We start from the raw sequence: 12,343 nt of genomic DNA, 5'->3' as shown, positions 1-12,343 counted from the left end.
ATGGTCAAGCTGACCACAAGCTCTCTTCAGCCTTTTAAACCATGGGATGACCCCATGAAACAAAAAATAAACCACTCCGGAGAGAGTCTCTTTACAATAGAGAACACTCATTTAATAGTCAACAAACATTCATTCAACATCCTTTTTTTCTAGGTGTTGGGGATACAACAATAAACAAGACAGATAAAGTCTTTATTGTGTTCTCGGTCTAGTGCATAGTCCAGAAGAGTAAGGGCCAATGTCAATGCTAAGGGAGGGCAGGGAAGCACACTGGAAAGACCTCAACTCTGAGCGTGCTTTCTACTCATTTGAAGGAGAAAGACTCTTGCATGTTCTTTACCTCCTCTCTCTTCTCCAATTGCTTCTCCCACAATTTCTTGAAGGCCTTGGAGCTGGGTTTCTTTTCAGGAGGCTTTCCCAAGCCATTTGCAGCATAAATTTTCTCTCATTTTAAACATTTTTTTCCCCAATTATAATAGCATAGTCAGGTTAAGGACAAATTCATATATATATTTAAAACTGTTTTTAGAGAGAGAGGAAGGGAGTGAGAGAGAGAAACATCCATTTGTTGCCTCCGTACATGTCCCCACCAGGGATCAAACCTGCAACCTGGATATGTGCCCTGACCGGAAATCAAACCTGCAACCTTTTGGTGTACAGGACGACACTCCAACCAACAGAGCCACCCGGCCATGGCCAAATTCATATTTTTTATTACCAAAAATAATGTTCATTGTAAACAATTCAAACAGTACAGAAATAAAGCATCAAGTAAAAATTCCTCCATCATCCTATTCTTCCAAGAGAGAACCATGGTTAACAGTTTGATGCATATTCTCCTAGGGGCTTTCGCATGCATATACTAAGAGATAATATCAGCCAAAGTTGGAATCATACTACTCGTAGCGATTTGCAGCTTTTTATCACTTAATACATATCTTGGACATATTTCCATGTCAGGACATAAAAACTGCCTTGTTATCATTACTTTATTCCTCTGTATGGCTCTGTCTTTATTTACCTAATCTCTTACAAATGAACAATTGAGTTATTTCTAATATTTTCCTAATATAAACAGTGCTGCAAAGAGCATTCTTGTATACTAATCTTTGCACGTATGCAATGATTATCTATAAAGGATAAGTTCCTACAATTTAAGCAGTTTACATATCTAACCCCAAGTTATGATGTGCAATGAATAATTAATACTACTGTATGTTTGCATAGCACTTTACAAAGCAGTTTCATGTCACTCAGCTCATTGGTGCTTCTCAAGCATACTGTGAGGGTGATAGGGCAGATTTCATTATCTCTTTATTGAAAATTTCACAACTTCAGAAGATATTGATCTGATTCTGTTAGGTTTTCCCTTGCAAGATACAGTGTATCTGCCAATATTAAGGACATGCTTTGAAAAACATGCATGGTAGCTGAGGAAGTCAGGAAATCTAGTTCTGACTTTTATGATTTAAATTCGTCTTCCGGCCCTGGCCAGTGTTGCTCAGTTGGTTGGGCATCATTTCCATGATCCAGGAGGTCACGGTTCGATTCCGGTCAGGGAATATGCCCGGGTTGCAGGTTTAATCCCCAGTAGGGGGCACACAGGAGGCAGTCAATGGATGTTTCTCTCCCTCTTCCTTTCTCTCTCTAAAATCAATAAAAATATATTTTCGAAAAAAAGTCATCCAACTCATTTATAAATATTAAATCAAGTTAGTCCCACAGCTGATCTCTTGTAGCTCTACTATATTATTTTCTGCCATTCAGAAGAGTATCCCTTTAGCTCAACTATTTTTTCTTATCTCCCAGCCATGGATAAGGAACCAGGACTAAACGCTGCTGCCCAATTCCATTGTGACTCAATTTTTTAAAAACAGCTTTGGGTTTAAAAGCTTGCCAAAGTTTTTGAAAGTTGAAATAGCATACACTGTTCTGCTCTACCCATGTGCTATTTAAATCCTCAAAGGACTCTAGTAAATTAAGCATGGTTTCTGGTTACAGAAGTGTTGGGAAGAGCTGGCCTGTGGCTAAGACCTAAAACTTGCTTTTATTTTATTTACTGTACAAAGCAGTAACCATAAGTACTGATCCAATTGATGCTGATAGTTGCTAAAATTTAGTGGCACTATTTTAAAACTCTGTGTTCTCGCACTATCCCTTTAGGTGTCTCAATTCCTCCCTCCCAAACACCAATATTTTTTTTCTGTTTTTCGCCTTTGTATCATTTTCTCCTTAGTCAGACAAAATAGAGAATGGAATCTTAAAAGCCATGAGCGTTATGATGGAATACTATGCAGACATTAAAAGAACCAAGCTGATTTGCTTGTGTTGATATGGAACCAAATCCAACATACAGTATAACAAATACTAGTAGTGGTTAAAAATGTACAGTGTGATTCCATTTGGGTAAAAAAATGGGTCTGCATATGCATTACTCTCATACACTTTATATGCGTTCAAATATCCACAGAACATTTTTAAGAAATGGTAACAGCAATTACTTCCAGTGAGTGAGGGGGAGATGTTGGGAAAGTTTTCTTTTATGTCCTTCCATATCTTTCACATTTTTTACTTTTAAAATAATTAAATTTTTAATAAGTGAAATTTTATATACTAATTTTAAGGCAAAAGAGAAAACAAAATAAAAGAAAAATTAAAAGCAGGGTAACTCAAATGCACATCTTACGGCCCGTGGGAAATCTTTCTTGCTAATAAAAGTTATGTTAACCATCACTAGCATCTAGGCTAAAGGGGATTTCTTAGATAGAACCCATATTTGGGCCAATACATATAATGTTACCTTGGAATTCCTTCTAACGTCAGATGGATATCACCAGATCACAAACTCTACTTTGTTAGGTTAACCACAGCTTGTATGTTTTCTGCTCTTTAATGAGGTACCTCTAACCTGCCTCTTTCAAATGGACAGTATATCAGTGAGGATACGAATATGAATATACATTCTTAGGAGTAGTATCCTCTCTCAAAACAGAGGCAAAGAACTTATTCAAGTTCTTGCTCACCTTCCCTGTAGATGCCTAAAGTTCTCTCCTAACGGGAATTGAGGGCCTCCCTGAACCACTCTGATGCGTTCTGACCTGCTGCTGTTGCATCTAAATGTATTGTGGAGACAGTTCTGAGTTGTTCATGCTCCTTTTATGTACATTCCATGTGCCATCCATATAGTTTGTGATCTCTATGAAGGCTGAGGTTCTGTAAGTTCCCTTTTGTAACTTCTGTAAGTACCACCCACAGCACCTTGGAGTACCTATAATAGTAACAGCTGTCAGCATTGAGTGCTTTTTCTGTGCTACTTACTGTTCTAAGTCCTGAGGAAAAAGAAAACATGCATAGCCTCATTTAATCCTCCTAACGACCCTATGAGATAGACACTATTATTATCAGCCTATTTTTGCAGATGAGGAAACTGAGGAACAGAGAAGTGAAGTCACTTTCCCAAGATCACACAGCTAGTTAATAGCAAAGCTGGAGTTTGAATTTGTTTATCTACTTCCAGCTGCCTCTGTTCTTAACCACTATTCTACTGTTGCTTCCTTAGAAATCATCCATGCTGACTAAATATTGGACATTTCCTCACCACACTGCTCCATTGTATACGACAATTTGCAAGCTACTTGTATTGCCCTGCAAGGCTCACAACAGTGCCTGCAGCAATAGCTCTCTTTACCTACTCAGCAGATTCCTGGGTTTGCCCTTTAAAAGCCCTTGGGGAGAGCCCTGTGTATGGAGTTACTTCTCCCAAACAGAGGTCCACAGTATCGCTATGCTATTCAGCGAAATATTTACATTCTTGGGAGATAAGGTGTTGAAGTTAGAGAAATAAATTCCCACCACCACCACCATGCCACGAGACAAACACCAAAGGTGATCTGAAATCTCTAAGGATAACAGGAAAATGAATGCAAGAGAAAGTTGCACTTGACGTTTTTGTCATTTTGGCTATAGTAATGTGACATATGTGATGTGTCCCTAGGGAATTTTACGTAACATGCATGGTTTGAGTTGCAAGCTCAGAGGGTCTCAGTTCGTGGTGTCTCTGTAGCTTTGCATTAATTAATTAATTCAGTATTTCTTTTCCACTCACTCCCTCTGTGCCACTGGTGCACATGGCTAGAGAAAGGCTTTGCATGTTGGATAAGCCATCACAGCCTTAATTCTCCTCATCCACAGATTGCTCAGAGTGTCAGGAATGGGGACACTGTTGGCCATGGGGAATTTTAATAATGGGCTGTCTGCTTAGTAACACTCATCTCTAATTAGATTAATTGTCCTCTCTTCAGAATACTGCTTCTTTCGTAATGCTTTGAAATGGTTCTGGCAATGAATACTGGCCAACAGAGGAGGAAAAATAAATAGAAGGAAGTTGCTACCTCCCAAGTCTAAAGTTTCCTTAACTGGACATGTGTGTGATGTGAGAAGTGTCACCTTTAAGCATTACATGTGTTGTATTCTCCTTCCCCCATCCAGTTCAGCACAAAAATGACTGCTAGAATACCAAGAAAACCCTATTTGTGAAGTGAAATGGGGAGGGGCATGCTTCTGTTCAGGCAGATTGGTTGGGAATGGGGGAGGACAAGGAGAGGGGGGAAAATCTGTGCAAAAGCCATAAAGAGAAAAGCAACCTAATTAAAACAGGACATCTGGGCATGCTTGTCTAGGGACAGTTGAAGCAAAGACAGCACTTGTAGAAAAGGAATAGAGTCAAACGAGCGTAAAATGGGTGAGATTTTCCCCCATTTCTGTGCTGGCTGAGGCAGCAAGGGTGTAGTGAAAGGAAATCAAATTCAAATGTAGACCATTCCAAATGGAAGCACCCTTAAGAGATCAACTTATCCAATCCACTCGTTGTGTAGATGAAAAAGCAGAGACCCAGAAAGGGACTTTCCTAACAGCACAGTTGTTAGTGTCACAACTTCCACATTAGGAGAGATTCCTTTCTTCAAAAGGTTTCTTAAATGCACATTGCTGATTTTGACACTACTGGAAATGATTTAGGACAGGAAAGCTGCTAGACAATTCACTTTCCTTCTTCCCTTAGGCATTAGAATGGTGGCAAGAGTTTGAGAGCAAGACTTAGAAAAACTGCTCCAAAAAAATTTGATTTCACAAAAGTTTAATTTGCTGCTGGTTATAGATGGCTACAAATAACTTACAGATCTCACATTCTCAGAGCGCCATCTAATGGGAAGACTTCGGTATTGCATGTAGTTCCCAGCCCAAACTGAGTGATTTATCGGACTGTTTCCTTGGAAAAGCACTAATCACTGTGGAAAATGGGATAATTTAAAGAGCATAAAAAGCTTAAAAACCAAACTAGAACACAGGATAGAAAAGACCTCTTATTAAGAGGCCTGTGAAGTTGTTCTTTTTTCTATCCAAAACTCAGCCTTAATTTACATAAATGATCAGAAAAATAAAGCAAAGGTTAAAATAGCTGAGTTTTACAAATGCCCTTTAAAAAGATGGCAACAATGCTTATTTACTTATGCACATATTTTTATTGATTTTTTGGAGATAGGAAGGGAAGAGAGAGAGGGAGGGGGGGAGGGAGAAAGGGAGAGAGATAGAGGGAAACCTCGATGTGAGAGAAACATCACTACTGCACATGCCCCGACTGGGGATCACACCCATAACCTGGGTATGTGCCCTGACTGGAAATCAAACCTGCAATCTTTTTGTGCACGGGATAGTGGTCCAACCAACTGAGCCACACTGGCCAGGACCATGCACATATTTAAAGAAAAATGTTTTCATAATTGTTGGTACAGCAATACCACTACCAAGCAAATTTCAGCCAGGAGACTGCTAGAAACAAATATATCCACCATACTCCAAGAAACACCTCTGTTCTCAAACAACAGATGTTCAGAAATTACAAATAGATTTCAACAGAAGGAAGCGAAAGACAGAGAAGAAACCAGGGAGATGTAAACCCATTTAAATCTTGTTTAGTGGATATTAGCTATATAAGTTAATAACTGTATTAGAATCGATTGGTTTTTAATGTATTTTCAAACCTCACTGTGAAAAGGGACTAAAAGATTGGTCTTAGAATATAATCAAGAAGTCATTTAAACACAGAGAAGCAAATAATATTTTCCAGATGGTGAGGAAAGCTTGAGAAGTTGATATCACCACCATAGAGAGAAGAGTGGGTGGCTGTGGGGAGCAGCACCCTGCAGAGAAGGGAAGGGAGAGAGAAAAATGCCTGAGATGGGATCAGCTGAATGTTTTTCTGAAGAAGCAAACTCTGTAGAGGAGCCTGGAGGTAAGGAGACAAAACAGTACATAAGGAAGCAAAGGGATTCTTGTGAGAACTTCAGGATGTGTGGGAACCCTGAGGAGAACTGCCTCCTGGGCTTTGAGCCCTGACCAGGGGCAGTCAGGGTACTAGGCCAGGGTAGGCGGGGCTGGCAAAGGGTTCTCTGAGGGGTATCCTTGAGGGGAACAGACCAATGAGGAGAAGAGGACTCTGACTCTGTTTAAATCTTCCAGCAACAGAAAAAATACTCAATTCAAAAGTTCGATAATTGGGAAGGGAGGATGTAACAAGGTGTGATAGGGATTTATTATTCAATCAGCCCAAACTCATTTACCAACTTCTTTTAGCCCAGAAAACCAGATGTTTTCTTGTCCCCCTGGAGTTAAACCAAAAGAAAATGATCTTTACCTGTGTTTAAGTTTTTTTTAAGTTAGGTTTTTAACTCATGAAAATATTCTGAGTTGGAAAGGACCCTTGAAATCAGTCCAATGCCCTCCTCTTACAGATGGGCAAATTGGGCCCCAGAGAGACCAAGCAGTAGCCATTCAAGTTATTACTGGCATCAATGCTGGTGGAACATGAATGGAACTATAACTCCCATCAAATTGAGGTGCCAAAAAAAAGGGGCCAGAGAACAGGTCACATACCTCAACAACACATGAGAGCATTGTACAAAAGTAGCTGATATTCAAAATAATGGTCAACAATAAAATTTTTAAGAGGTGAAATTCAGTTTTGTATTCACAGTTCACTGAGACAGTGAGTACATAGGACATTTCAGAAAGGTTGAGTCAGGTGGTGGAAAGAGCACTGGCCTTGGAGTCAAGACGATGGTTCAAAAGCTGGTTCTACCTCTTACTCTGTGACTTTTGACAATTAAACCCTTCTGAACTTGAGTTTCCTCATCTATAAAATGGGATAATGCCACCTGTATTGGTTTGAGGATTAGCTGATACAATGAATGCTAGTAACTTGAGATACCTAAGGTGATGTGCTTAGAACAGTGTCCAGCCCACCTGTTATCATCATTATGTGACATGCAGCAGGTGTTCAATAAATGTGATTTGAAAAGGATTTCCTGAGAGAAAATGAATAAATCTTGCAATGAAAAGTTAGAAGTTTCAAATCTGTGCATCCCCACAATGAGAGAGCTTGAAAAATGAAAGTCTCAGTGTCTAAGTAAGTCCTAGATAAAGTAGGAGTTGAAACAAGGGCAGGGATGACTTAGAATTTTGGGAAATGAGCAAGGCCTAAAGTACCAGAGCTTTCTTGTGTATTATAATTGAGCAATGACTTGTCAGTAGGTCACACTGGCTTAGCTATAAGGAACTCTTCGGCAGAGAGGTCCTGACAAAGCTTCTAGGTAACTGAGAGGGGAACTAGGGAATCTGAGAGGGGAACTTACTAGATAGGACTTCAAATGATTCAAAATTAATTGAAGAACAAATCATTAAATGTAGCCCAGGGCAAACACTTAAGTTTCCCAAGTGACCAACTTAGGGTGTCAAAAGCCTATTCCACTCTCTCCTCCCCACCACATTCCATACTCCTCTCTATGATAGAAAATATTCTGCTTCCACTTTGTATAATTGTCACAAATAATGAATTAGATGGCTCTTGAAAACACCCACATGCTTTTTCAAATCTCTCTCAGCAGAATGCTGCTTGGTTTGTCTCGGGTACCCACAGGGTCCACAACAAACATCCATTCTTTAATGCAGTGATCTTCAAAATGAAAAATAGGACTCTCAAAGTCAACCTACAATCACACCTCACTGACTCAAGACCAGTTTGAGAGAGAGGTAAGTCTGAGTTAGGAAAAAGTAGGACTTGTAGAATTTTTCCTTGCATTGCATTTCAAATATATGCGATAACCCAAAGAAAAGCCTCCTAAAGTGTTACTTTGGGTGTCCTACTGAGCCTTATTTATGAACCGACAAAGCTTATGAGAGAAAGACAACTGTTTAACAACTGCTGAAACACTTTAAAAGGAAGCTCAAAATTCCAGCCACTGTTTTCTGATGTTCCTCTTGTCTTAGCCACAGTCACTTGCAGGCCTTAAAACCCAAGTCCTGAGCCAATGGTGACAAAGGCGAGAAGGTGATAGCTAAGCTGAATGGCTTGTCAGGCCCCAGCCTCTGGAATTAGTCTTGGTCCTTGAAGCCAGTATTTCATGTTTTTGGAGTGAACCCCAGAAGTTTAGGCATGACTTCCACCTGCCGGCTATTTCCCTGGGCTGTATGACCCGAGCTCTGTCCTGGTTTTCTTGTTTTTATCTGTCTGTTGGGAGGTCCTCTGCTTTAACCAGTGCCTGGCATATAGTAGGCAGTCAATAAATGTCTGCTGAACTCAACTGAAACTGGAGGCCTTACCCAAAGCTCAGCTTAGGTTGTAGAGGCTCTGACCTACTCTGCCTAGCTCTGGTCAGCATGTTTCCCTTGGGGCCTTTTCCCCTAATCTGTAGCCACTGACTGAGGACTTACCTTTCACTAGACTTATGTCTGGGCCCTGCTAGGAACACCTACCATTGTGTCCCACTCACTAGACTGCATCACTTTGGAAACCAATGCTTACCTAGAAAATTGTAGAGTTCCTTCCCTACACCCAGTGAATATCATTATTCAGGGGTTTGGTCACTTCCCATTTATGCCAGCCAGACAGGCGAGTTGCTACAGCCCAAGCACCACTCCTTCCAGCTCCTGTGCCATCCCCATAGACCAGTCACTGGGTTCCCACACTGATCCTACCCAAGATACACACCTGTTAGTAATATCGATTTGCATCACAAACCATTTTCTAATAGTATAAACTTCAGTCCACTTCTGGGTCTGATTGAATACCATTTCACTGTTATGAAAACAAATTCTCTGACATACTTGTTATATTTACTATGGTCAAGACAATAACTTTGAGAGGGTTTCAGATCTGATGGTGAAGTTTCTCAGTTTTTTGGGTTAGAGAGATAATTTGCTGTCTTCTTTCAGGAATAATGCAAATGCTCTCTATTCAGTACTTACCCATCAATTATCTACACAGCCCTGTGCTCAGTCATAGACCCTGATAGTTGGAGGTTTGGAACTTTCCAATGTTCTGGCACACTATCTCTAGTTTGGACCTCATAGTCTGGATCCTGGTTTTGGCTTTGGCAAATCTGGTCCTCAGAAAGTGAAATCTTCACCTAATAACTGTGTTGGATTCCCCTGCAAACCTGTGATTCAGAGTATGCAGCTCTACCACCTCAAGACCCATCTACAGACACACCATCCTACATCATGACCCCCAGAGCACTGGCATAGAATGCTGTTGTGGCTGATGTGAGGAAGAAGGGACTAGCAAGAATAAGGTGTTAGACTTGCCCAACAACACTGAAAAGTCTTGTCTGCAGAAAGTAGAACTGCTACTTCGGCTATCTTCTCTTAAAATCACTCCTAGAGTCCCAGAATCCAGGCTTTAGTCAGAGCCCTGAGGTTGCAGAAGGAAAGACATTCAGCAAGTTGGCCCGGCGGAAGAGAGTGGTGATCGTGGGCATGGGCAGGGTAGTTGGCACAGACACACAGGGGAAAGTGCTCACCACTGCCAGTATCTGACTATCAGAATAGCTTTACTCTTGGCAGGTCCAAGCATGGCACTGTTGCTTTCTAGTTGCCAGCAATAAAATAAAACTAAAGAATAATAGAGGGAAGAAAAGGTGAACTGAAGTGTAAACTACCCCTACTCCAAACTGCCCCAGTAGCTGCAGGTGCCCTCGGTTCTTCAACCCTTTGCACCTGCTCTCCTGCCAGAACAAGTGGCCTATTGTGCAAGACTGCCTATGGAGGTGCTAAGCAAACAAGAAGTGACTCTCCTGATCATAAAGTAGATGAGATTCCAGGAAAACTTTACTAAGCCAAATAAAAGTGATTGTAAAGCACTTAGTAAAATATAAACTGCTACATAAATACTTAATAAAAGCTCACAGCAATGCACACAAGAACAACTAGATCAAAAATTATCCTTGGCCTGGAGGGTCTTCAGAAACAGTGGAAATTGTCTCCTTCGCTCTGTTTTTTTCAGCCACTTTGTATTTCTGTTCTCTTACCTGCCTTCAGCTCTTCGCACTTCGCTAGATGTATCTCTTCCCTTAGTGATATATCTCTGTGGTTAGAGGGCTTCTAATTTTCATTCTGGGTGTTGTGTCAAATATTATTTGGAGCAATAGACACTGCATTCCATTTCTTTTGCTCAGAAGCCCACTGGGATTATGTGGTGCTATGGGGAGAGACATTTTCTTTAAGGTTTAATTATGCGAATTTCACCCCAAACTCTCTAATACCAGAAATTGAAAACAACTCTGACAACATCTCAAACAGCCAATTTACCTGCTCCCCTGTAGCCCCAAAGATACCTGGAGGAGTCAAATGAAGAATGAACTTACTGCTGTCTTAATGAGAATGATTATACCCTGGGGCTCCTTTTGAATTACTTTCACTTTGATCTGCTTGGGAAACCATCCTGGAAAGAACTAGATGTTCAAAGTCTTCAAGGAGGGATTTACGGAATTCCTCCTCCTTTTAGACTCCCTCCCCTTCCAATATCCTTGTCATGGAATCTCATAGGCTGTTAGATCTGGAAAGAGCTTTAGAGGCCATTTTGTCTAACCCATTTTAAAATAAAAGGCTGAAGGACAAGAACTTGCCCAACATCACACAACCAATACATGGTAGAGCTAGGACCCAGGCTGGACTCCCAATCTAGAGCTAAAGAGGACTCTTCTTCTATTTTTAAAAAATTATTTATTTTTATAATTTTTAAGTGCACATGGGACATTCTCAAAGATAGACCACATGTTAGGACACAAAACCAGTCTCTACAAGTTCAAGAAGACTGAAATCACATCAAGCATCTCAGATCACAGTGGCATGAAATTAGAAATCAACTACAGTAAAAACACTCACAAACATTCAGACACATGGAGAATAAATAGCATGTTATTAAACAATGAATGGGTTACCAATAAGATCAGGAAAGAAATAAAAAACTTCCTGGAAACAAATGAAAATGAACACACAACAACCCAAAATCTATGGGGCACAGCAAAAGCAGTCCTAAGAGGGAAGTTCATAACACTACAGGCCTACCTCAAAAAGCAAGAAAAATGTTTAGTAAATTATCTAACCCTACAACTTAAAGAATTAGAAAGCTCCCCTGTGAAGCTATCCGGACAGGGCCTTTGTTTGTTGGGAGTTTTTTTTATTACTGTTTCAATTTCATCAGTTGTTATTAGCCTATTCAATTTTTCCAATTCTTCCTGATTCCGTTTTACATGATCTCATTCATATGTGGAATCTAATAAACAAAATAGATCCAGAGACATAGAAGCATGGAACAGACTGATGAGTCTCAGTGGGAAGGCAGGGGTCAGGGAGTGGGTGGGGAGAGATTAATCAAAGAACTTATATGCATATATGTGTAACTCATGGACACAGACAATAGTGTGGTGAAGGCCTGGAGGGAGTGGGGACAGATATGGGGTGGAGGGGATCAATGGGGAAAAAAGGGGGGGGGATATCTATAATATTTTCAATAAAGATAAATTTAAAAATAAATAAGTAAAAGTAAAGCCCTGAAAACAAAACAAAACAAAAAAACAACCAGGAAGAAGGAAGGAAAGCTTTGAATCCATGAAGGAGAGAATACAGGTGTTTGACAGGCAAGGGCAGTGTAGTGTATGAGAGGGCATAGATTGTCTGAGTTTGGATCCCATCTCTCTTACTAGTGCTGTGGCTTTTAGTAAGTAACTCCATCAGCAAAATGGGGGTGATAACAATGTCCAGCTCAAAAGGCTGTTGTGAGGACTAACTTAGTTAATGTACACAAAGTGCCTAGCACTGTGCCTGGACATGGGAAACACCATAGAAATGTTAGCTATTATCATCATTAACTATCTCTACTGATTTAGTCCTACTCTTTGAAGTTTCACTGCACCCTTACACAGGATTTGGGGGGCAAAGGGAAGAGAAGTGATCAGAATTCTTCAGGGAGAAAAAGGTAAGAGAAGTTAAACAGTGAAGGCAGAAAAAC

At 40.4% G+C, this 12,343-nt stretch overlaps 1 protein-coding gene across 1 annotated transcript in view; it reads right to left on the bottom strand.

Moving 5' to 3' along the window:
• Nucleotides 1-12,343, bottom strand: part of GPC3 (glypican 3) — a 357,395-nt gene that overhangs the window by 88,373 nt on the left and 256,679 nt on the right. The gene's annotated exons all lie outside the window — the stretch shown is intronic.

This window comes from Miniopterus schreibersii (genome assembly GCF_964146895.1).
Source record: "Miniopterus schreibersii genome assembly, chromosome: X".
In the NCBI taxonomy this organism is placed as follows: Eukaryota; Metazoa; Chordata; class Mammalia; order Chiroptera; family Miniopteridae; genus Miniopterus; species Miniopterus schreibersii.
Note: the sequence above shows the minus strand (reverse complement) of the source record. Positions and strands in the feature narration are given on the sequence as shown.